Source organism: Anser anser (assembly GCF_964211835.1).
Source record: "Anser anser genome assembly, chromosome: 1".
NCBI lineage: Eukaryota > Metazoa > Chordata > Aves > Anseriformes > Anatidae > Anser > Anser anser.
This window is the reverse complement of record NC_139720.1, coordinates 151,334,851-151,361,818: the sequence shown is the minus strand read 5'-3', so window position 1 is coordinate 151,361,818 and position 26,968 is coordinate 151,334,851. Positions and strand designations below refer to the sequence as shown.

Below are 26,968 nucleotides of genomic sequence, written 5' to 3'. Positions count from 1 at the left end.
CCTAGGACAGAGTAATGCTGTACTTGGAGATGAGTGGCTAGAGAGCAGCTCAGCGGAAATGGATCTGGGGGTGCTGGTCAACAGTAGGATCAACATGAGTTAGCAATGTGCCCTGGCAGCCATGAGGGCAAAACACATTTTGAGATGTATTAAACAGCATATCCAGCCAGTCAAAAGAGGTGATTCTTCCATTATATTTAGCATTGGTTCAGCCTTACCTTGAATATTGTGTGCAGTTCTGGGCTCCACAATATAAAAATATTAGGATGTTTGAAAGTGTCCAGAGGAAGGCAGCAAAGTGAGTAAAAGGGCTTAAAGACATGTCATGTGAGGAGAAGATAAGGACACCTGGCTTGTCTAGTCTGGAGAAAAGAAGGCTAAGAGGCAAGCTTATTACTCTTTACAATTTCTTGAGGAGGGGAAGTGGAAAAGGAGGTGCTGGTCTCTTCTCTCTGGTAATCAATGACAGAATGTGGGGGAACACAGAGAAGGTTCAGATTGGACATTGGGAAAAAAATATTTACCATGATAGTGGTCAAACAATGGAACAGACTTCTTAACAAGGTAGTTGATGCCCCATGCCTGTCAGAGTTCAAGAATCGTTTGGATAATACCCTCAAAATACGCTTTAACTTTTGGTTAGCCCTGACATGGTCAGGCAGTTAGAGCAGTTGATCTCTGAAGGTCTCTTCCAACTTCTATTCTAATTCTATTCTATTCTATTCTATTCTATTCTATTCTATTCTATTCTATTCTATTCTATTCTATTCTATTCTATTCTATTCTATTCTATTCTATTCTATTCTATTCTATTCTATACTCTTCTATCTGTGCTTGCATTCGTTTGTAATTTCCAGTTGGAGTGCCTTAAGTGATTTTACACCAAACTAACACCTTGACACTACTAAATATTGAGGTCAAAAATATGCTTTTCCTTTGCCCACGTAGAGAAAAATTTGAAAGGTGCCAGTAAAAACATACTTTATCAGTTACTTTTAAGTCATTCTGGCACATCCATTACCATCTGATTGCCTCCTAAAATCCTGATAAGTAAAATTAGTATTTTAATATATTTGTATTGCATATTTATTCTTCAATCTTTGTAATCAAAATGACAATGTAATCAAAACCTGCCCATTCATTGTTTAAATGAATGCATTTCATGACTTCACTCCTTTTATGAATGAAATATTCCAAGCCTAGACCTTCTACTAAATAAAATCTTGAACTGATTTCCCAGTAGTAATTCACTTTTCAAACAACACTTTTGTAATAATGTAGCCATGTAAACTCTTCTAGTTCTACTGGTAAAACAAACAAGCACAAAACAAGAAAAGCAAAATGCATGATACTTATCCTTTCTACCTATTAAATAAACTTTCCCTTGTAACGGTACAAAGTGAAAGATAAAAAGTACACTCCCTATTCCCTTAGAGACTGAAAAACACTATATCATTTTTATTTTTATATTCCTGGTTTCATGTGCAGGACACTTCTATGCTGATCACATAAGTAAATGAACTTTAGGATGTAAAAATTTAGGACATAAAATGAAGGCAAACCATTATTCAAAATATATCCATTGGATTCATAGCAACATAAACATACGAAGCACATGAAAGCTTGTCTTTGATTTGTTAGTGAAAATTTTCCATAAGCAGAGTCATGGAAAGGACCTGAACTGTTATTGTACTTCTGGCTTTTTTTTTTTCTTTTTTTTTTTTTTGAGTTGATGATAGGTCAGGAGTCTCCTGAGGAAACAGAAAGATTTTGTTAGATGTTCAAATTGTTAGTGACCTAAAATTCAGTTAAACATTAAGTAATTCAAGTGAAATGGTCCTCTTCCAAATTAAAGCTTATGTAATCAACATACTTTATCCTTTTAGAAGACAAAACTTCAAACTGTGCTCCTGTTGCATTTATGTTGTTATGCCTAGTTTAGAATTTCTTTTAATTCAGTACTTTGTTAGCGTATCGGTAGAGCAGATATTTTTGGAAAACACTTTGTGTAGTAAAATCAATTTTGAGTTATCCAGAATACATACGGAAATCTAAAATAAAGTGATATATACATGAAAGTGAATAGCTCCAGAAATGTTCAAGCTATATGTGTACATTTCAACTTAGCAATGTGAATGCATGGGCTTGAGTCTAGACTTCATAATGTAGAAGTGACAACATGGTCTCTGGTATGGGGCTTTGGCCTGTGCAGCTTTTTTTTTTTTTTTTTTTTTACTTTTTCCCAAATGGTTCTTCAACACAGGCTAGGAATAGGTCCAAACAGACAATGTGAACAGGGCCACTCCCTATAAAGAGTGAGTGATTTGAACCAGGTGGATGTGAGCCTTGCAATGCCAACTGTCTTCAGTGGGCCATTACTACTTTTTTGGTCATGCTTTTTTCTACTGATCATAGAATCATAGAATCATTAAGCTTGGAAAAGACCTTCAAGACCATCTGGTCCAACCATCACCCTACTAACCAATGTCACCCACTAAACCATGTCCCTAAGCACCACATACAACCTTTCCTTAAACATCCCCAGGAACAGTGACTCCACCACTTCCCTGGGCAACCCGTTCCAATGCCTGGCTACTCTTTCTGAGAAGAAATGTCTCCTAATTTCCAACCTAAACCTCCCCTTGTGCCACTTGAGGCCATTCCCTCCAGTCCTATTACTAGTTATCTGCGAGAAGAGGCCAACACCCGGCTCCCCACAACTTCCTTTCAGGTAGCTGTAGAGAGCAATAACGTCTCCCCTGAGACTCCTCTTCTCCAGACTAAACAACACCAGTTCCCTCAGCTGCTCCCCATAGGACTTGTGTTCCAGGCCCTTCACCAGCTTCGTAGCCCTTCTCTGGACACGTTCCAGGGCATCAGTGTCCTTGTACTGAGGGGCTCAAAACTGAACACAATACTCAAGGTGTGGACTTAGCAGAGATGAGTACAGGGGAATGATCACCTCCCTGCTCCTTCTGGCTACACTACTCCTGATACAAGCCAGGATGCCATTGGCCTTCTTGGCCACCTGGGCACACTGCTGGCTTATGTTCAGGTGAGCATCAATCAACACCCACAGATCCTTTTCCTTTGCACAGCTTTCCAGCCACTCTCCCCCAAGCCTGTAGTGTTGCATGGGGTTGTTGTGGCCAAAGTGAAGGACCCGGTGTTTAGCCATGTTGAGCCTCATCCCATTGGCCTCTGCCCATTGGCCTCTGCTCATTGGCCTCTGCCCATTGACCCATCCTGTTCCTCTGCAGATCCTTCCTACCCTCCGGCAGATTGACGCTTCCCCCCAACTTGGCGGCGTCTGCAGACTTATTGAGGGTGCACTCAATTCCCTCATCCAAATCATCAATAAAGATATTAAAGAAAATGGGCCCCAACACCGACCTCCAGGGAACACCACTCATGACCAGTCGCCAGCAGGATTTAACTCCGTTCACCACCACTCTCCGGGCATGGCCATCCAGATGGTTTTTAACCCAGCAAAAAGTGTACCTGTCCAAGCCATGGACTGCCAGCTTCTCCAGGAGAATGTTGTGGGAGACTTGTGTCAAAGGCCTTGTTGAGGTCTAGGTAGACTAGGTCAACAGGTTTTCCCTCAGCCACCGGGCGGGTCACCCAGTCATAGAAGGAGATGAGTTGGTCAGGCAGGACTTGCCTTTCATGAACCCATGCTGACTGGGCCTGATCCCCAGGCTGTCCCACATACATTGCGTGATTGCATTCAAGATGACTTGTTCCATCACCTTTCCTGGCACCGAGGTCAGGCTGACAGGCCTGTAGTTCCCCGGGTCCTCCTTGCGACCCTTCTAATAGATGGGCGTCACATTAGCAAGTCTCCAGTCATCCGGGACCTCTCTGGATGACCATGACCACTGATAGATGATGGAAAGAGGCCCCACAACCACATCCACCAACTCCCTCAGCACCCTCAGGTGGATCCCATCTGGCCCCATGGACAGTCCAGGTGGAGCAGCAGGTCTCTAACTATTTCCACCTGAACTGTGGGGGGTTTCTTCTGCTCATTTTTCCAGACTTCCAGGTCAGGAGGCTGAGTGCCCCGAGGATAAGTGGTCTGGCTAGTAAAGGCAAATGTAAAGAAGGCATTAAGAACCTCGGCCTTTTCCTTATCCTCAGTAATCATGTTCTCCCCTGCGTCCGGTAAAGAATGGAGATTCTCCTTGGCCCTCCTCTTGCTGTTAATATATATATATATAAACATTTTTTTGTTATTCTTAACCATAGTGGCCAGGTTGAGTGGCTGGGTTGAGCCCAGCTTGTGCTGGGCTTTGGCCTTTGTGATTTTTTTCTCTGCATATGCTGGCAACTTCCTTGTACACTCCCCAAGTTGCCTGCCCCTTCTCCTACTGGACATAAACTTGCTTTTTCTCCTGGACACTCAGCAAAAGTTCCCTGTTCAGCCACGCCGTTTTTTTTCCCTGCCGGCTCATCTTACGGTACGCGGGGACAGACTGCTCCTGCGCCTTTAAGAATTCCTTCTTGAGGAGCATCCAGCCTTCCTTCCTGGACCTCTCTGCCCTTCAGGACTGACTCCCAAGGGACCCGCCCTACCAGTGTCCAAAGTCTCTCAGACTTAAGTCAGAACCTTTATGTGTGTTGGCAAAGAAATTAAACACAACGATCCTAGGGAGAATAGTAGGAGTGATAGAATATTACTATAGTTACTCCCTTTTCGTAGAATCACACATTAGTTGAGGTAGGAAGGGACCTCCGGAGGTCATCTGGTCCAACTTCCTTGCTCAGACACCTGGGCGAGTTGCCCAGGGTCACGTTCAGGTGGCTTTTGAAGATCTCCAAGGAAGGAGACTCCACAACCTCTCTGAGCAACCTGTGCTAGTGATTGGTCATCCACATATCAAAAAAGTTTCCTGATGTTTAGACGGAACTGCCTCTATTTCAGTCTGTGCCCATTGCCTCTTGTCCTGTCACTGGGCACCAGTGAGAAGAGCCATAGTCCCTCTCTGTAGTTTAGCAGTAGTTACTTAAACTCAGCCTTGCAAAAGTATAATTGCAGAACAGTTACTGTGTTTATGTAGATATATCTGGATTGGTCTCAGACTTAGCTAGCTAAGGTAGCAGAGGCTATGGTGTTGAATGTTTTTGTCTACATTCTCACTGTTTCTTAGCCAGGTTTTGGCCAGAGTTAATGCACGCCTTTATCTTACCTCATGCTTCATGCCATTTAAATAATCATGGATTTGATTATAAAATATACATGGAAGTCAAGAGAAGGGGAAGAAAAAAACATGTAAGGAAGATTAGTTAGCCTGTTGTACCATGTTAGGCCTGGTCAGCCACAATTATAATCAAGCAATGGAGAAGACTGTAAAACGTTCACTGATTTCTATATATGTATATAAATATACACATAAAAGTATATAAAATATATACATATATAGAAATAAGTGTATATATATATGATTTAAATGGATATATATCAACAAATATTGTTTATTGTTTTAAACACAGTTATTGTTCTAAATAGTAAGATGATTAACAAGTTTAACATGTACCATAATTCATTTAATTTTGTAGCCAGTTGGTACTTATATATATATATGTATGTGTATGTTTGCATATGCACATACATTTGCATATACATACATATACACAGATTTTGATCAAAAAGTGCTTGCAGTTAAGTGAAACTATACGTTTGAATCATAGAGAATATTTTCACCAAGGTATTTTTCTACTGCTTAAGGTTCTCCCCAGTATCTAAACCTGTTTTATGAAAATGCATTTTTTCAGCATTAATATTGGGTTTATTCTATAAGTTTATCCTGGCTTTTAATTTCTCTTAAACACAAAGATGTAACTGATGAAAACAATTTTAATGACTTCTCACTTATAACATTAAACTCCCTTCCCACACATATACAATTTTTTCTATCTTTCATAAGGCAAATATAGGATCATTAGCCCTTAGAACAAATTTTTTCCAGTAAAATGACAAATAAATAAATATTGATTAAAAAAAAAAAAGTCAAATGCATATTCATTTTTCTGACTAAAACTAGACAGCAGCTTTGGATTCAGGACACTGATCATTTTCAAAGCCTAGGAAGGCAAGAAAGAGCTCTAGTAAGAAAAGCTCTAAATTGCAAAATCAATGGAGGATAGGTCCTTCAGAATGTGAGCAAATCAATTCCAAAGTAACCATTCTTAGGATATATCATTACAGTATTACTTTAGATTTATAAAAGAATAGTCACTGTTTTTTGTTGTTGTTTGTTTGTTTGTTTGTTTGTTTCCCTGACTAGCAGGAACAGAACAGCCAAGCAATAGTTTTTTCTTGAGATAGGCAAATTCAGCCTCAAGCTGTTCCAGCCCGCAACTCCTGACAATGTGGAGAACTCACTGCTAGTCAGGGCTTCAAGTCAATGAATTGAAGTCTGTTCATGTTAGAGCAAAAACTGCATGATGCCTTTCATTGTCCATAGACAGGCAATGAAAGCACATAGGAAAAGTAAAATTTCTATAGAGCTTGTAAATAATTTCTGCTTGGAATATTCCCCCACAATATGATGTGGTTTTACAGAACAGGCATGAATGTAAGAAAGAAGAATGTAAATATAAAATATTTTCAGCTTTGTAATGAACTTATCATAAGAATTATGAGTAAAAAAATGCAGATTAGGCTTTAGTTCATATATTACCTGGCATTAGGATATTGTCTGCTCAAGTAATTGTTAACCTATGTATGATACTGTTAACATTGTTTTCTGCAAGAGTTAACCCAATGTTCACCTATAATATTAGTAGCTTTATTAAATACAGTCTCATGGATAATTGCCATCCATACAAAATTAAAACTTCATCAATTGTTTTGTGGCTGGTTGCCTTTCTAGAAGCATCAAAAATAGTGCACTTCAGCACTCCTAGTGACTGTAAATTAGTAAAAAGTAATTAGAGATTTTAATAACACTTTGGCTACATTATCAGCAAGCCCAGTAACTGGATCTTATTTGTTCATGTTTGGCAGTATGTTGTACACACCCACACAGACACCCACTCAAAACAAAATATACCTCAAACTCGACAAACTTGACACAGCCCTAGTTTTGTTGTTTAGTTGGTTGGTTTTGTTTGTTTTATTTTTTTGTTGTTGTTGATTGTCTTTCTTAGTACAAAGACATTCTGAAGAAATAAAAGGCAAGCTTAAGTAAGACCTCTCAACAGGTTTAACCAATTCCAGATCTTAATTTGCTTACACCATCAAGAAACTTTTCTAGTATTTTCATACTACAGATATCATTTGAAAATATTTGTGAGCTGTGGCGAGTTATGTCTCAGTGAGCTTAGTACTGCATTTTTCACAAAGATAATTATTTTTACAGGAGAATTTTCTCTTCTAGAGAAGTGTGCACACCACATTTGCTTCATCTTGTGATTGAAATCGTTGTTTTAGCTGCCTGCACAGATTAATACCATCCACAAATAAGAAATTCCTTTGATTAGTAAGTGCCTGGAGATTTGTGTCCCAGTCAATAACAGATAAAATAGAGACCTAAAACATTCATTTAGAAAAGTTGTGGGCTGTAGAATCCAAATAAAAAAATTGGCTTGTAAATACAAAATAAAAATAAAAATGGAACTATATGCTTGATGTCACCTCTAAAACAAGCCCTAGTAGAAAAATATTTTATGTTTTCTGATATAAACCTCATGCCTGTTAAGTACGCAGATCAAAAACAATTACTGACGTACAAATGTCTGCCTTTTATGTACAGTGTTTATCAAAAACTCCTTAATCACATCCCTCTTTATAAAGAAATGTTACAGTAAAACGCAAAAACAATGCTGAATGTAAATTTACCCTTGGACAATACTGAATAGACAGGTCCAAAAGTGCTGAGACATATCTAGACTTCCCTTTGTCAGGATTTACCTATATTAAGACTATTAAGATACTGTTTAATATCAATACTAAATGTTTTAATTATTCAGAAATAAATGTTAAGAAATTAATATTAAATAAAATGTCTCCAAATATACCCAAAGTATAGTAAATCAGCTAATGCATAGACTATTATATATTAAACTCCATGATTGATACCATCAATCATAAAACGATATATAGCATAATGTAATTTCCTAACACACTAATTCAGTCTAATAAATTTGTCATTCAAAAGCATTTAAGAGATGGATGTGAAATTTCCAAAAAGCCTCCCACTGATTTTGGACCAGGCACCCTGCAAGTTCAGGGGGTGCTGTTAATAAGATGCCCATCAGAATATGAATGAGAAATAGTAACTTTAGTAAGATTTTCAGAACCAAGCTTTCTGTCAAAGAAAATCTGTTCCTTCCTCAAGTCATAGGAAAGCTGCTGAATGAACTGACTTCCATTGCTTCCCCTTTTAAAAGTTTTATCCCACCTTCCTACCACTTCTGATTTCACTTGCCTACCATGGGTACAAGTTTAGGACCATGACTAAGACATTTCTGGTTTCAACATGTATTCAAATTATTATATACAGAACTTGACATTGCAATAGCACTAGCATTGCAAAATCATGTTCTCAAAAGATTTTTAATTCCAGATTTTTTCAGGACTGCTCCATTACTTGAAAAAGCAGGTAAGGATATATGGATAAGTCTAAAAAAGGGTCTCAAGGATTTAAGTGATGACTGAAAACTCAGATTTAGTTAGTCTATCCCTAGAAACACCTCAATTCTCCAAATTCTGTCTGTTAGTTCTAAAAATATCTGATACATAACACCATCATTGTAAGTAATGCATCAGCTGATCAGTAGAGCACAGCTATCAGCTCTCACAAAAGTATTTTCCTCTCACACTTCCTCTTGTAAATCTGTTAATGCAACTAATGTTTGGGAGAGTAGGTAGGAACTGAATAGGGTCAACCTCACCTCTCCTCTTCTAGGTTATTAAATTATTCTAGGACTGGAGTAAAAGAAGCTTTGCATGTCTCCTTTTGCTATCCCTCCACTCTATAAAGGATAATCATAATTCATTGGAGTAGAAAGCCAGGGTGACGCCTGGAGTAGAATTCCAAGACCTGGTGGTCATGACAAAAACAAGGGGCCCCATATGCTAACACCTGCACCAAAGATGAACTAATGTAATAATGTCCTAGTTTTGGACCTCAGATCCTACTACCTCAGCACATCATGTCAGGTGTTGACCTGCCAACTGCTGACCTCAAATTCTACCTACAGTTCACGGAATCACAGAATCACAGAATCATCTAGGTTGGAAGAGACCTCCAAGATCACCCAGTCCAACCTCTGACCTAACACTAACAAGTCCTCCACTAAACCATATCACTAAGCTCAACATCTAAACGTCTCTTAAAGACCTGGAGGGATGGTGACTCAACCACTTCCCTGGGCAGCCCATTCCAATGCCTAACAACCCTTTCAGTAAAGAAGTTCTTCCTAATATCCAATCTAAACTTCCCCTGGCACAACTTTAGCCCATTCCCCTCATCCTGTCACCAGGCACGTGGGAGAATAGACCAATCCCCACCCCGCTACAGCCTCCTTTAAGGTACCTGTAGAGAGCGATAAGGTCGCCCCTGAGCCTCCTCTTCTCCAGGCTGAACAATCCCAGCTCCCTCAGCCACTCCTCGTAAGACTTGTTCTCCAGACCCCTCACCAGCTTTGTTGGCCTTCTCTGGACTCGCTCGAGCACCTCGATGTCTTTCTTGTAGCAAGGGGCCCAAAACTGAACACAGTAGTCGAGGTGCGGCCTCACCAGAGCTGAGTACAGGGGGACAATCACTTCCCTAAACCTGCTGGCCACACTGCTTCTTATACAAGCCGGGATGCTGTTGGCCTTCTTGGCCACCTGAGCACACTGCTGGCTCATATTCAGCCGACTATCAACCAATACTCCCAGGTCCTTCTCTGCCAGGCAGCTTTCTAACCACTCATCTCTTCACAGTAGAGAGAAGCACAGCTTTGAGAGGAGACACAGAGAACTTCCACCATAGTGGCACATGCTCACTGACTAAGAAGCCCTTCAGTGAAGTGAGAATTCAGTTGGGGTTACTTCAAGATAAAAGTGGATATTTAACTTTGTTTACAACATCCCAAACAGTGATTTAAATAATTATTGCTTAAAAAGAACACCATCTTTTCCTCCGCATGAACATTCACATTCAGGTGAAGGGTAAGGGGCTGTAAACCCCAGTTACTGTCTCCTGACACCCCACCTTGAACAGGCTTGGCCAGGAAAACAGAGCACAATGTCTAATACAGGACCCAGTAGAGAAAACAGGATTAACCACCACTGCTGAAGCTGCCAACCATTTTGCACAGGCTGCTTTAATTTGTCTGATGCATCAAGTATTATTAATTGAGCAAGGAAGTTAGATAAGTCATTGTAGTATCACAGTCGGTCTTTGCAGTCGCTGAGAATTGCAGTTGCTTAATTCCAAACATGATAAAGACTTCAAAAGTTAATGTGCAGCTTGTACTGAATAATAACAGGAAAATATTATAATGAATAGTTAATCATAACTTAATTAAATTTTCAGGATACAAGGGCTACTAAGCAATTAAGCAAATATGCTGTACTTAAGGGCATAATTAAAGGGCCTTCCTGCTTCCTGCATATAACATCATTTTAAAAACTTTACATTTCTCATGATCATTTCTGTGGGAAATACCTGTGAGGCAGAAAGCAGATTATGCAGCAAAATTTTATTGTTTCTTCAAAGCTGTCACACAGTTAAAAATAATGTCTTAAATGATTTGCATAATAATCAGTCACAGAAGAAATTGTTCATTATGTTTAGCATATTAAGGGTCAATGCCATATAACTAAATCTGCTGAAATAATAAAATGTTCTCTTTTCAACAGTTTGGTACCTGTGACTGATTCATCACACCCTTCCATCTTCAGTTAATAAAGTCTGGCTGACACACTACGTTCAAGCCTTAGTTAGAGTCTGCTGCATAGTTCTACTTGTAGTACCCTAAACAAACCAGTTCAATAGGATGCTTACAGTGGTATTGACTACTGTTGTATGCCTTATGATTCCTTTTGATTCCAATGGTCTCCTTACAATACCATTTATTCCATTTATCTTGACACAAATTATTAATAGAAGAGAAACCTGAGTAGTTGTATTGCTATCCATTCAACCTTGTGTACGTTTCCTGAAATATGTACATACTGTTCTACAGGTCTGTTATCAGGAATTAATGTAACATTGTTAAGCTCCTTTTTAATGTGCTGCCTTTAAAAGAATGGTTAAACTATATCATGTCATGAAAAAATAACCAATTAAGAAAATGCAAACATAAAGACAACTGTGAATTTTGAGAGTTGCTTTGTTCTATTTGTGGCTGATATTTTGATGCATGTTTCCTTGGGTTTCTTTGGAAGGCAGATAGGCTATGTTTATTCTAATTTCAGCATTCAAGGTGCAAAATGAAAAGACACAAAAATAAAAAAAGTTCTTCACAATTCCTTCTCAGAAAACTTATGAACTGAGTGAGTCATGAGATTTCTTGCTGTTTATCCTACTAGAACCATATATTTGGATGTCAGGAAAATCACAACCTTATCCCAGTCTACACTTTCCTAAAATATAAGTGGTGGCACTGTTCTCTCCTCCTACTCACATTCTACTACAAGACAAGAAAAAAAAAAAAAAAAAAAAAGGAAAGAAAAAAAAAACACCTCTATGAAAGCAACATTTTAAATCTGCCAGTGTTTTGCTCAGTCTCTCATATTCCCTCTGGTTAAATACTCATGTCATCATTAATGTACAGCATCTCATCCCTTCATGAAGACAGCTGCCAAGATCTAAGCTGCTGAGAAAGCAGTGACTTTGCAAAATAAACCAGTCAAAAGAAAATATAAATAAGTTACATCTTTTTGATGATCTTCAGTGCAAAGTTTACTTGCACTAGTATTCCTTCTTAAGAAGATAATTTAGCAGCAGCCAGAAGCTATAAACAATTGTTATAAATTGATTTTATGATGAATATTTCTTAGAATCTTCTACAGTCCACATTAGAATTTAGCAGTCTACCATTGTTTTTATGATCAAAATGGTAATTTGACAGCACACCTACTTCCACTCCTTCACATTTCTCTACATAAGAATTCTAAAAATGCAGAATACCTTTTATAGTAACGCGGCATTTGAAAATCACTGAGGAGTTCTACTTTGAAACCATGGTTTATAAAACAAATGTCTTGATCACTGAAAACAAGAACAAGCATATTGATTTCATGGAGTTACTATTCATTAGTCTGCTGTAGGTCTGTCTAAATAATCCTTTCAATGGGACATTTTCTGAGGAATTGTTGTTTCTTTGGAAAATACCTTTTTGGTGTTATCCAAGTGATCCATGGGAAGGAACTTAATGCATTCTATAAAAGTTAACTAGAGATCAGTAGGCTGAAGACACTGCATGTCTTTTAGTAAAATATTCTTTGAGTCTCACCTTATTAACTTCTCTGTCAGGTCAGCCACTTCCCACTTCCCCTTTATCTTTCTTTCACTGGGATATGAGCCTGTAAACTCTGAAACTGTCTGCCTTCCAGGGGGGTTGGGTGCTTTGGGGATCCTGTTTTCTGAAAAAAAAAGAAAAAAGAAAAAAAAAAAAGGAAAAAAAAAGAAAAGAATTGGGAAGCAAATAGGCTGTAAACCTTGTCTCATCCCCTTAAAGCCCAGCATGGAGGGCGCCATATAGCTGAGGCCTGCAGAAGGCCATCTAAGTGATCTATGTGACTCCAGCATCAATTAAGACTTTCAGAAAATTGGTTTCTGCCTATGAAAACTCCATTCTAAATTACTGAAATAAAAGCAGAAAGAAATATTCATACTACTTATCTAGAGGGACCTAATTTAGTCAATAAAACTTTCTCAGTTCCTTTTATAATCCACTGAGGGGAAAAAAAGGAAGAGGAGGGAAGTACTACAAACTGCCCTTTGGTTACTCCCCTCTCTCTGTTTTTCATTCTTTTCTGACAACAGAGACAGACAGACCTCTGTGGGAAATATTAGGACAAAACAAGAATAACAACAACAGCAACAAAACAACAGCAACAAAACAACAGCAACAAAACATTTATATGAATATTGCTCCAAAACAATCCCAAAAGATTCAGGTTAGTGGGCTTCTATTTTGACAGAGCATTTTGGAATCCAAGCATATTATTGTTTATACTTGAATGAAAACAAATCCTGAAACCTTGACATTCTTTGTAAACTTTTCAGTTGTTTACTCAGCCTTAGGTGCTCATAGATTCTCCATTACCTGAAGTTTATATAATCATAGAATCATAGAATGGCTTGGGTTGGAAATGACCTTAAACATCATCTAGTTCCAACCCCCCGCCATGGGCAGGGACACCTGCAAGGAATCATTTCTGAAGTCCTTTCCAACCACAACTTCCACTAGAATGAATCATATTTCAAGCAAGCACATGAACAGAAATGGAATTAAATGCAAGTTGTTAACTGTAAGTGTGAAAGAGAAGACAACTGTGTAGGAATGCCAAAACATTCCTTCCTTACTCAAGAAAGTAACCCTGAAGGCTAGCTGGAATTATTGTCACTGTTCCAATTAACAGAAGAAATTTCTCACGGTTAAGTACCTGAATAATAATAGCAAAGAGAAAGAAAGAATGAGCTTGGTTAGTTTCTTCTTTGTTAAGTTTCTTTTCCCTTGATTTTGTATAGCAGTTTATTATAACATAAACGTTCTTTTTATTCAATGACTTTATAATAAGGACAGTCTGAGCTTTTGAAAGTTGCAATAGTACCAAGGGAATCCTGCTCACATAATTCCATTTGTGCCTGTAGTTTGCTGCTTCTTGTCTCAGAAATACAATTCGGAGAATTCGAAATATGAACATGAGGAGCAGCAGCAGTATACTCAAAATGCAAATTTCCTGGGGATCATTTAAAAAAAAAAAGTCAATTATAAAAAATATTATTACTAGTAGTCATACTACATTGAGTTCCCTTCTGATGTCTGTTATGCTATAGGCAAAACCGAAATACATTCAGAATATGTTTGAGTTATTCCTCTAAACCATTTCTTCTCCAGTTATATGATTCTGTTATTGTATTTCTCTCTTTTTCCTCCTTTGTGCAATTCTGGATTTCCTTCCAAGGTGTTAACTAAATAGTACCAGTGAACTTTAGATTAAAGAGAGACTGATTTGTATAGATTTAATGCCTAGTCTTGTCTTCTGGTTTTCTGGAGTAAATGCTGAAGGAATATGTTTATGTAATACCAGTTTTCATTCTGACGTACAGAATTAAGGAAATATTTGTTACCTTGACTATAATTTATTAAATAGAATTTAAAATGGAAGACAGCTTTGTCTATAGTACTTATATCAAATTCACTGTAACGTTTTGAAAGGTTCTGACAACATAAAACTGTGGAAAAATTACTTTTAATGGAAAACCATGAAAAGCTGGATACAAACAACATGAGAGAAGCAGCCCCTTCTAATCTAGGTTAGTTAAATTGTTAGTTTAAGATTCTGAAAAAGGTTAATATAATTTATGCCAGACAACATAGAGTAATGAAAAATATAGCTTGCTCAGCTTCTTTGATACTTTATTTTTCTTTCTAATGAGATAACAAAATTGACTGATTAGTAAAGTCAACTTATATAAACTAGAATATAAATTTGTATGGATTTTTTTTCTAGCTCGTATTTGTCTAAATCTACCTTTCAGATACTTGATTTAATTACATATTATATATAGTAATGAGGGTAATCAATGGAATACAGATTCTAGTGTGGCACTATTACCAAAAAGACTGTCACAGTCTCTGGACATCTGAACAAAGGAAATATTAATTAGGCATGGATCAGTTGTTTTATCCATTTATTTAGCAGTAGTACTAAGAACACTTTGCAAGCAGTTTAAAAAGAGTAATGAAAAACCATTGGAGGCAGCTCAGAAACAAGGATCCAGAATGATGAATGAACTGTAAAACATGCCGTTAATGTCCATTTAACAACATTCCTCCCCCAAATCTATGTCAGTTATCACACTGAAATTAAGACTTAATTAATCACATTTGCTTTACAAGTTAATATAACTAGACCCAATACTTGTAAGTTAAAATTGGGTAGATTCTTACAGAGAAATGAGAAAACACTTTTTTTGAGTCATGATAAACTGCAAGCAAAATTTCTATCTGTTCTTTAACCTTTTTGTTAAAAATGATCAACGAGATTTTTTTATTCCACATGGAGCACTACATTCAGCTCTAGGGTTCCCAGAACAATAAAGACATGGACCTGTTCAAGTGGGTCCAGAGGAGGGCCACAAGAATGTTCAGAGGGATGGTGTGCCTCTCCTATGTAGAAAGGCTGAGAGAGATGGGGTTGTTTAGCCTGAGAAGACCTTATTGCTGCCTTTCAGTACTTAAAAGGGGCTTATAAGATGGAGAGAGACATTTTACAAGGGAATGTAGTGATAAGGCAAGGGGTCAGGATTTTAAATTAAAAGAGGGTAAATTTAGATTAGAAGAAATTCTTTACTCACAGGGTGGTGAGGCCATGGAGCAGGTTGCCCAGAGAAGCTGTGCATGCCCCATCCCTGGGAGTGTTTAAGGCCACGCTGGATGGGGCTTTGGGCAACCTGATTTAGTGGAAGGTGTTTTTACCCATGGCAGGTAGGTTGGAAGTAGGTGTTCTTTAGAGGTCCCTGTGGTGGTTTCACATTGATAAACAGCTGAGCTCCACCACACCTCTCTCTCACTCATACCCCTTAAAAGAACAGCAGGAGAAATATGATCAAAAAGGCTCAAGGGTTGAGGTAAGGAACAGTTTAATTAAAAGTAAAACAAAACAAAACAAAACAAAACAAACTTTTCATGGAAGCAAAAGGAGAAAAATGAGAAATTTATTCTCTATTTCCAATCACCAAAGCAGTGTTCAGCCACATCTGGGACGTCAGTAGTGGTTGCTTTGGAAGACCAATGCTTTCATAATGGAAGTCTACCCCTTCTCCTTCCTCTTCGTCAGCTTTTATTTGTTCAGCTTAGCATGACATCATATGGTATGAGATAACCTTTGATCAGTGTAGGTCAACTGCCCTGGTGATGTTCCCTCCCCACCTCTTGCCCACCCTCAGCCTACCGGCTTTCATGGGTTTAGAGTGAGTCTAGATGCTGTGCCAGCACTGCTCAGCAATAGCCAAAACCTCGATGAAGTATCTGTGCCATTCTAACTACAAGAGCAAAGCACAGCAATATAGGGGCTGCTGTGGGGAAAGTTAACTCCATTCTAGCCAGACATAGTACAGTCTCTTCCCACCCAGACATAGTACAGTCTCTTCCAACCCAAATCATTCTATGATTCTATGATTTTTGAATCGTTGGTAATTTTTTGCTTCAATTTTGTTTCTAAATGCACACTAGCTCTGACAGTAATAAATTGAGTGAAGCCCTATTACATAAATTAAGGAGCTGTGTTTGCATACATGGCCATACTAGTCCTCTGGATTTCTAGTTTGTGACTCTACAGAAAGTGTGTAAAATTAGTTAGTTCCCGGAGAGATGCAGCTTTGAAACATTACTGATGGAGGTACCAATAGAAAACTAAATTTTCAGCTTCCTAGTACTAAGTGCTCCCCTTTGCACATATGCACTCTCTATTTGAAAATACGTCTGGTTTACTGTTTAAAAATATGTCTCATTTACATTGCTAATTTTAGTTTTACTTGTGTATACCACATTTTTCCTGTGTCAGGAAGAGTGAAACTGACCTTGTATAACCAAATATGCTTGTTACACGACTTGTACTGTTAATCTAAACAGGGCAGGGTCTTGGTAATCTCTTACACTCTTTTATCTATAACCAATAAAAATAAATAAAAAATTGATTGAATCTTATTGCACTGGATGATAGCTGCTTCTTTTATTTACTGGCTTGGGAGAATTTTCAATACTATCTTAATAAAGGCAATTATGATCCCTTTCTATATGAATCTCAAGTTAACATCTATGATTGACTGTTATTGAAAGGAGAGAAAAGCATAAAATAAGCTTTCAGAGAGTGTTTGTCTTATGTGCAGGACAAAGAGAACAATACATATTTTAAGTACCTTTAATAATACAAGAACAACTAACAGATTTAGGGGCCCAGCTCTGAAGTATCAAAGTGTACTTTTTCTTAATTATTATTATTTTTTAGAAAAAACAAAGCACAAGGAAGATTGGGAACCCTGCATTTTATTTAGCACTGAATAAAAATGGTTCCCAGGCAGAGTTATTCCAGGGATGAAAATAACTGTCAAATGAAACCAGAAACTGGTGTGAAAATTAAGAACTGTAGCATACGATAATTAACTGAAAGAATGGCCAAGCTTGGACTTGATAACATTAGTGATCAAAAGTAACCTCAGAGGTTTTGAGACTGTTATTCATTCTGAAATCCTAATGATAACTTCCTTGAAACTACTTTTTTTTTGTATAGTTTTTTTTTTTTTTGCTATTGTATTGAATGATTCCTACATTATTTGCAAATCCCTTTATTACCATAAAAGGTAAAATTATGTATTATGTCAAACACCCTCAAATTTATGTCTAAAAGATCTCTTATCTCCTTTTTTTTTTTTTACTCATATTTTTCTCTCTTTTTGTTCCCATAAATTCATACACATATACAGATAAAGTGAGCTAAATTAGCTATCATATTACATATATTATTTTGGGAATTCACTTTCTCTCTTTCTGCCTCCTTTGCCATCTGTAAACAAGAAATTGTATGGACATGTTAATTTTTGTTTTGGAACAAAAGGATTCTGCTGTTGCGCAGGTGTTCGTGTGTATTGGTTTTGGAAAAAAGACATTAAAAAGGGAAGAATTCCTCCCTACAAAACCAAAAATGTCTGCTGAAATCAATGGCTATCATCTGCTTCAGGGTTTGCTGAGTATAAGGAAGCTGGACTCAGTCCAAGGCACCCTTGGAGGCCACTGCCTAGAGCCCCTTTGCTGTGAAACCACTGAGCTCTGGAGCTCTGGAAAGCAGATCAGTGCTGGATTTCCCACTGCACAACTTGCAGTAAGCTCTTCCAGTCTTTTTTCTCTTTCCAGACACTGCAGAAGTCTGTCCTCAGCCACTTCACACCTTATACTAGAGGTAAGTGAACCATGTACCCAGGCACAGAAAATTTTTCTTCTGCATGCCAAGCAGAGAAGTACATCATATAAGCAGGCCTGCAGGCTCTGTTAGAACTTCCTCAGTTTGCAATATTTCAGTATTCAAAAGATACTTAGAATCATAGAATCATAGAATATCCTGAGTTGGAAAGGTCATCATAAGGATCATTGAGTCCAACTCCTGGCTCCACACAGGTCTGCACTTGATCATACCAAAACTTACTTCTTCCAGAAGCAATCCCTTTTTTTATTTTTTTTTTTCTTTTTCCTGTGATGATTCTGTTTATGAGAGAAAGAACATGATTGGCAGACACTTGCTTCAAACTCCATTGTCCACTTTTCCCTTTCATAAACTAGGAACATAGTAGACACTGAACCCAGGGTAAATATTTTTGAATGCTGAGAGACAAAATCTACAAGTAGAGACAGAGTTTGCCTTTAACAGCAACCTTTCTGGCTATGTTTATATTGGCTGCTGGAAGTAAAATAAAGAAACAGTTTATAGGTAACGTGACACAAATAACTCACCAGTTTTGCCCACTGCAGAAATGAGGTTTTTCAGTACTAAATGGGAACTCAGAATTAGCTTGCTGTCAAGCCTGTAGCCTCTGTATAAGATCATTAGAGGGGGTGAGAAGAGCAAACCCAAGGCTGAAGCAGAAGCATCTGACAGGCTACCAGGTTGGAGGTGTACAGCACTCAGAAGTTTCAATGACAAAAATACATAAATAAATAAATAAATAAATAAATAAATAAATAAATAAATCCTCCTACTTTCTAGAATGTCTTAGGCTCTGCCAGCACAACCTTAGTTACAAGCAAAATTTCACTAATATTAATACAACTTAATGCAGACAAATCTGAGTGGTGCATATATACTTCATTTTATGTACACAAATTAACAATCTGTTTAGCATCAATAGCCTGTTTTCTGCATCAGGAACTTGAGCCATGAGAGCAGTCAGCTGCTTTCAATTTCCAAACACGGAAATCCTAACGAAGCAGGTAATACGATCTTATTTTTCTTGAACCCTATGTCTCTCAAAGACAATTATTTATCTCTCAAACTACTCAAACAGCACTCTGTCTAATCCCTTAGGCATGCACATAGATTTGGTAACTTGGGGGGGGGGGGGGGGGGTCAAAAACTGAGCAAAATTGTCAGAAGTCAACGTTCCTTCTAATAGCAGTATTCAAACCAAGATTTTATTCTCCCAAGACTTCTACTCTACAAATTCCTTGCTTCAAGTCCAAATTCTAAAAAATATCTGAAACATAACCTTCTTTTCTTTTATGTCCCTGCTGATATTCTAGAGTTCATGAAATTTTGACATCATGAAAACAGATGGACAGAATAAATGTCACATGTACAAAATAGATCTGTACATTTGTGTTAGTTGCTGGTACCTCTTTTGCAGACACTAAGAGAAAAAAAAAAAAAAGAACATATTACCTCTGATCCTAAGAGGCAGGTGAGTTGAACCCAAGCATTCTCTACTTCTCTGAGTTGACTGTGAAGTGTTTCTATAGAACCCTTAGCTTATAACTGTCTTAGCTATAGATTAGATGCAGCCATGTACAAGAAAGGCATCTAAGAATTCTCATTATAATTCATTAGATGTGTCACGCTATTTGTCAGGACAAATGTATAAGGTGGGGCATACCATGTAGGAAATACAAAAAGACAAATATTTCTCAAATATCTACAATCCCTCTCCTGTGAAATGACCCTGTGGAGGACACATTCATCTCTGAAATTTAGCTATAAATTAACATGCATGTTTCCTTTTCATTTTGTCTCCAATTGTTTGACAGATTCCACAGCCAAGAGATGGGTGTTATGGCAGAAAACAAGAAGCGTGGGCTGCAGTATTTTGCTACTGAAGTAGGCTGAACTTCTCACATAGATGCAGTCATATCTGAATTTTCTGAACACAGCTTTAATGTAACCGGTGGTATGTAGGCATAGATTTTGATTTGCAGGATTTGGTGGAGAAGTAATGGGCAGAAGAGGAGGATATGATTCGGAAAGAAGCCCAACAGATCTGCTTGGTTTATCTTTCTAGTCAGACTGAGCTTGCAATATTAGCTTTAAACAGCCTTTTGTTTCATTCTTCATTTTCCCTCATGCTAATATTCCCCAATTTCCTTTGACATCAATGATGTTCAAATCTGAAATGGAAAATCAATGAATGCAAATTGGGCACATTGTAAAATATCTACTTGTTTCACAGCAGAATAAGCATTTTCTTGTCCCTTAAAAATATCTCAGTTCAACCTGCATGTTGGACAAACACGAGCAAACAACCTGTTTGTTTTGTAAGACAAGCAAAAATTATATAGATAGATAGATAGATTGGTAGTAATTGAGTTTTCAAATATGTGAGTTCTCTTAATAACATAAAAACTTAATAGACTTACAAGTGTTCCATACACATTCATCTCCTAGAAGCACTAGGAGTTTTACATACATTTCTTGATATATTCTAATTGCAGGGTTATTTCCTTCTCTGCTATATTTCACTTTCAGATGGACTCCAGGGAACCTCAGCTTCTTAGTTTGATACTTACAAGGCAATTTTTTGATATCTTTCATACTAAACTACAATTTTATTAAGAAATTTGTTTGAGGAATTCACATATGTTACAAAAAAAAAGTGACAAACAAAACAAAAAAAAGACATTTTAAAGCAAGCAGATCTACTCTCTATCCTCAGGTTTGTACCTTCCTGTTACAGCAAAAACCAAGCAGTGTTACTTTTAAATTTTGTTTGTTTGTTTGTTTGTTTTTAGTACTTTCAGTAGAAATGTAGTGCTTATACAGAAATGAGATTGAAGGATTTTCCTTATCAGACCAATTAGTAGTATTGTTAATTGATTTGATCCTTATCTATGTTATATTTCTCTACTGAAATTTATCAGTACTACATAGCTCAATTTAGCAATATTAGTCAGGAAACACCTGCAAATTAAGAATTATGTCTCTCTTTGATCTTAGTTTACAACATTATGATTAAATGTCAGCATCATTAGTAAATGAATATTCTCACTGTTACATTTATTACAGCAGCAGTGAAGAACAATAGGGGAAGTAGATTCCTGTAGATGACAGCTTCATATTATCTGCACAATCCACATAAAAATCAGCTACTCTAGCATATATGAATAAAATTAAAATAATTATTATTTATTGTGTTAAAAGGAAAAATGAATAACCAAGATGACTTTCTGATTCTCAGGCTGAGTTTGCATGTATGTCAACAGAAAAAAATATATGTATGTGTATCGTTTATCTTACGAACACTTTCTATTTGGGAAATCATTGAGATGTGAAGAATCACTGAGACATCATAAAGATGAAATAACTTTTTCACAGGAACAGCCCAGTCACTCCCATATTGCCATGAGAGAAAGTTGCTTGTAAAATATTTGCCACTGGATGAGCAATTGCTATGCAGTGACTGCAGCTTATAAAACAAATCACAATCACCTGTCATCCATTTTTCATTGAGTCCATCGATTACACGTACTCTGGGACAGGAATAGTCTCTTCCATACACAATACGGAACAGACTCTCATTGTTGAACTGAGGCACAAATGAAACACCAGTAAATCTGTAACTAAATTATTTAATTAGTACACTTGTAATCAGATTTGACATTATTTTAAAAGTGGTTCAATTGAATCTAACCCCTGAATTTGAAAGTTATGTGCTGTTGTCTTCATTATTTAAAAAAAAAAAAAAAATGTATCAGAGTTTTATCCTAGCTAAACGCTTAAGAAAAATGAAGAGGTTATTACTGGGATAGCGTTAAAAGTCATTATGTATAGAGCTTTGAAAGATTACTTTTTAAATTTAATTAAATACATAACAGTTCTTCATCCATTTGATTTGTGGATTCAATATTTTCATGGACTGTTCATCAAATGAATTTTAAATTTGCTTCTGAGGTCACACATACTTATTTTTCCGTGATTCAAAGCTATTGTTTGTTACTCCAGCAGTTCCCTCAAGATACAATTGAAGATTTTCAAGTTTAGTAAGTTTATCAAATTCATATGTGAGGAAATAATCATACTGAAAATCATCCATTTTCTCTCAGTTATTTAAGTGCTAAATCCATTTCATAGTTATTAAAGGTTTTATTTTCAGAGATTGAACCTTTTTTTTTTTGTCCTTGTCTCAGTGACATAGTGGCATTTCATTATTCCCTTCTCACTCTCAGGAGATGAATTATATTCAGAATGGAATAGGAAGTGGTCGAAGCATGCTGAACTTGAAAAAAAAAATCTAATGAGGTATCTTTTTCTTGGACATTTTTAAGCTGATTAATTTATTTTGAGAAGGATAGGTGCATTCAAACTTTTGACATAAAGCAAGGCTGCAAGACAAAATGACACTAAAGAGCTTTTGGGGCATATTTGGTAGAACATAGAATATAAACAATTGGATGGGATATCTGAAAGTAACTTTAATTTATCATCTTGGTGATCAAATGAAACATTTTATTTAAAGACTGAATAGGCTTGAATAGGCTATATGGAGGTAAGAAGCTGCCTTCATATTTATTTCCATTTCAGTGAAAGAAGAACTTTCTTTTATTTCCACAATGAAATGACAGAAAAGATATCATGGGAAGGAGAAAAAGTTAGGACAGCGAAGGAGAACATATTTCCAAAATTCTTGATTTTAGCCTTTATAAAAGGAATAACACATCTCAATGTTCTTTGTGGCACAGAAGACAAAAAATCATACAAAACATCTCATGACATTTTATAAAGATGAAGAGATATTAATTAGCTGCTTTTAGATGAAATGTTCTTTTATTCTTCTGCATCAAATGGCCTCAAGTTGCACCAGGAGAGGTTCAGGTTGGAAATTAGGAGAAATTTCTTCTCAGAAAAAGAGGTTAGGCATTGGAACAGGTTCCCCAGGGAGGTGGTGGAGTCACCATCCCTGGAGGCCTTTAAGGAAACATCAGTGTGATACTTAGGGACATGGTTTAGTGGGTGACAGTGGTGGTAGGGGGATGGTTGGACCAGATGATCTTGGAGGTCTTTTCCAACCTTAATGATTCTATGATTCTATGATCATACACCTACATTTTAGTAGGTTTAAGATTTGTTAAGAGCTTTGGTCTGGACATGTATCCTCTGATTTTTAGGATAAAAATTACTTGGCATATGGAATCCTGAATATCGGATTTTAAAGTAGTATTTACTGTTTAAGTCTTACTTTTTCTCTAAGTTAACTGCTTCTGTCTTCCTCAGAGGAACACAACTCTTCCAAGAGAAACAAGGATGCAGGTATTCAAGGCTTCCTCATAACTATTTGGTAATGTACCATCCCTTTTATTCAGTGGTACTTTAGTTCAGTGGTTCTGTTTCAAAGAAGTGGTGGACTCCAATTGCAGGGAGTCAGATCTGTGTTAGCATTTCCTGATCAAATTTCATGTCTGTGTGAGGGTTAGAAAGAGCATCTGACTGCATTTTGGCTGGGGAAAAATAAATAAATAAATAAATAAAATCCTCTGAACTCACTTGGAAAAAAAAATAATAAAAATCATGGTGTGATGGAGAGATGGGTTGATGACGTTATCCTTAATTTCTACAAAACTGTGATGAAAAAGAAGCCTAAGGGTAACAAAAATTATGAAACATCACCCTGTTTACCACCTAAAAGGAGAACATTGGCATATACAGATTGTTTGTGATAGTGAAATTAAACAGCAAATTATACTGACAGTGAAATTAAACAGCAAACAATTACACTTCCATAAAAGAGAATACCCATCACAGCAGATGATGGCATACTTTTATGTAGTGAAAGCCTATATATACCCAAGCAATAAAAAATAAAGAGATCTATAAAAATAGATTACAAAACTCTAGATTTCTACATTCCTTTTGCAAAACACTTGAAAGTTACTTCCAGTAGAGCTAAACTACTGCAGAAATATTCAATGCACCACAAAGGTAGTGAACCAGAAAAAGAAAATACAAGTTGGTCATATCCATATTAATGTTCCATATTAATGGTGTCCCACTGCATCACATTACATCAGACTCTGGTGTCTTAATCTGAATGAAGTAGTTTAAACTAGAATTACTTATGTCTTTTCATTCATGTTGTTTGATTCTACATTAAATCCTGCAGTTACATTGCTACAATTTGATGGAGTAAGTGACTCTAAATCATTACTACACGTGCCTATATTGATACTCAAAGATGAAATCGTTTATTTGCTTCTCATAATGGGCTTTCCTCTCCTGCAGTTCACAATGCTGAATTGATGCTGTGTTAATGAGGAGACCCAGAAGTGCCACATATTTTCACATTTCATGTAGCTGAATATAATCTGCTGTATTACTTTGCCAGCTCATATGCAGCATGCATTCCTTTTTTGGCTTGGCTCATACATAATAGATAGAGGGACAGGAAATCACTGAATAGTTCAGCTGAAGTTTGTGTCATAGGGTACACTGAAAACAGTTGCAGGATGTAGAGCACTAAATGATGACAGGCTTTTTGTAAAAAATGTCCAATATAGCAAATGAAGACAATACATTTTCCTGTCACAGTATAATTTGAGTTCTATTTCAGATGGGTATAATAGAAGAACTTTACAAACCATTCCTTATCATATTTTAAGACTACTGCAGATCAACAGTTCTAACTTGTCATGCAGTGCCTTCCACTTGCAATGGCTACCATATCAGGCCTCAAGCAGAACTGAATGAAGTATATCTATTTATTCCTGTTTTTTGATGTCATCAGATATATAAGTAGAATAATATATTAACTAACCCTAGCTGAATTTTAGCTAATAGTATCTCTTAATAAATACAGTTAAGCATTTGGTCTTCAAACATTAACTTTTATTAGCCTGTCCATTCTGCAGACATCAAAAGCATTCATCAAACATAATTCAAGCAAAGGGGGACCTGTTTCTAAGTTCTAAGTGTGATGTATCAGTGGAAACCATAGCGGTCTATTACACTATATATATATTTGTTTTCTGTTCACAGGAACTAATACAGCTTATTTTCCTTCAGATTTATGTCCAACATTTTTTATGTTGCATCACCAAGAGCTCCATGCTCTTCTCCTCCCGATTAACTTTTACATCACAAACACAGCAGTTCTTTTACATATCTTTGATGCTTCCAGCTTCCTCCATAACCCCTAAAATACACTACAGTGCACTCACCTCTGTCTGTTATCTCCTAACTAACGACAGACCATCGGCAGTGTGGTAGTAGCATCTGCTGGACTGGTTTGAGTACAGGGAACTGGTGAGCTTGCTAGCTTGCTTTCAGTCTTTCCATCAGTTCAGCAGGAATGCACTCCTCTCTCTACCAACTTCCATTACACTTTCAAGGAAGGAGCATACCATCTCTGAGACAAAGTTTTATCAGATTTGGCTACAATGGGCAGTAGGTTCTGTACTGGGTTTACGTGGTGAGGTTTTGGTAGCAGGGGGCTGCAGGGGTGCCCTCTGTGAGAAGAGTCCAGCAGATGCCCCATGTCAGATCAGAGCCAGCTCCAGCTGGTTACAAAAGGGCCCACCACTGGCCAGAGCCAAGTCAGTGAGTGATATTGTTTGCACCTTTGGGAGAGCAGATTTAAGGAAGGGGATAAAAAGACTGCTGTACAACAGCAGCTGGGAGAGAGAGGAGCGAGAAACAGCCTTGCAGATACAAAGCTCAGCAAAGAAGGAGGGGGAGGAAGTGCCCCAGGCATGGAAAAGAAGTTCCCCTGGGGCCTGTGGAGAGGCCCCTGGTGGAGCAGGCTGTCTCCCTGCAGACCACGGGTCCCACATGGAGCAGAGCTCCACGCTGCAGCCTGTGGAGAGGAGCCCACGCAGGAGCAGGGGGTCTGGGGGGAGCTGCCGCCCACCCGTGGGGGACCCGTGCTGGAGCAGTTTGCTCCTGGGGGATGGACCCCGTGGTACGGAGCCGTGTGGGAGCAGTTCTTGAAGAGCTGCTGCCTGTGGGCAGCCCCCGCAGGCTCAGTTCAGGAAGGATGGCATCCCGTGGGGGGGACCCCGCGCGGAGCAGGGGCAGAGAGGGACCGTGAAGGAGCGGCGGAGACGAAGCACAGCCCCCATTGCCCGTTCCCCTGCACCGCTCGGGGGGAGGAGGTAGAAGAGGTTGGGTAGGGGGAAGGTGTTTTTAGTTTATTTTCTTTGTTTCTCTCTTCTCTAGCTGGTTAGCAATAGGTAATAAATTTCTCTGATCTCCCTGTGCTGAGTCTGTTTTGCCCATGACAATAATTGCTGAGTGATCTCCCTGTCCTTATCTCAACCCTTGAGCCTTTTTCATCATATTTTCTCCCCTTTTCCCTTTGAGGAGGGGGAGTGAGAGAGAGGTTGTGGTGGAGCTCAGCTGCCCAGCTGGGTAAAACCACCACAGGTTCTGAAATGTAGGGGGAGGAAATCCAGAGTTAACAAAAGCAAGTTTGCACAAGCCTAATTTCCTCTAGAATCATGGTAAGGTTTGGTTCACCTAAACATGTCTGAGTCTTAACAAAATACTTCAAGAAATATAGGTATGTTGGATATTTAGTAAAGGATTATGAAAATGTCTAAGCTTATCATATTAAAGTTCTTTAAAAGCCTCTGTGGATGAAAATACATGCAAAAAACTTCTAAGACCGTTGCAAGCTCATAGTGCATATTGAATACTCTATTTTTCTACTGACTGTGATTCAAGAGTTTCAATTAGAAGTATATCCTCAAGTTCTATGTTTGTATGTACATTGCATGTACGTTGCATGTACAATTGAAAGGCAATTATTTGCATAATTCTCTCTGT

The 26,968-nt window shown here is 37.7% G+C and overlaps 1 protein-coding gene and 1 long non-coding RNA gene across 6 annotated transcripts in view; one reads left to right on the top strand and one right to left on the bottom strand.

Annotated features, from left to right (window-relative positions):
* Positions 1–26,968, bottom strand: part of NALF1 (NALCN channel auxiliary factor 1) — a 517,684-nt gene that overhangs the window by 229,802 nt on the left and 260,914 nt on the right. The gene's annotated exons all lie outside the window — the stretch shown is intronic.
* The window catches only part of LOC310903243, a 116,971-nt gene continuing 102,599 nt past the window's right edge, over positions 12,597–26,968 (top strand). The window contains exon 1 of the long non-coding RNA XR_014587374.1: positions 12,597–26,295. This is a non-coding gene — a long non-coding RNA (uncharacterized lncRNA). The remainder of the gene's footprint in view (positions 26,296–26,968) is intronic.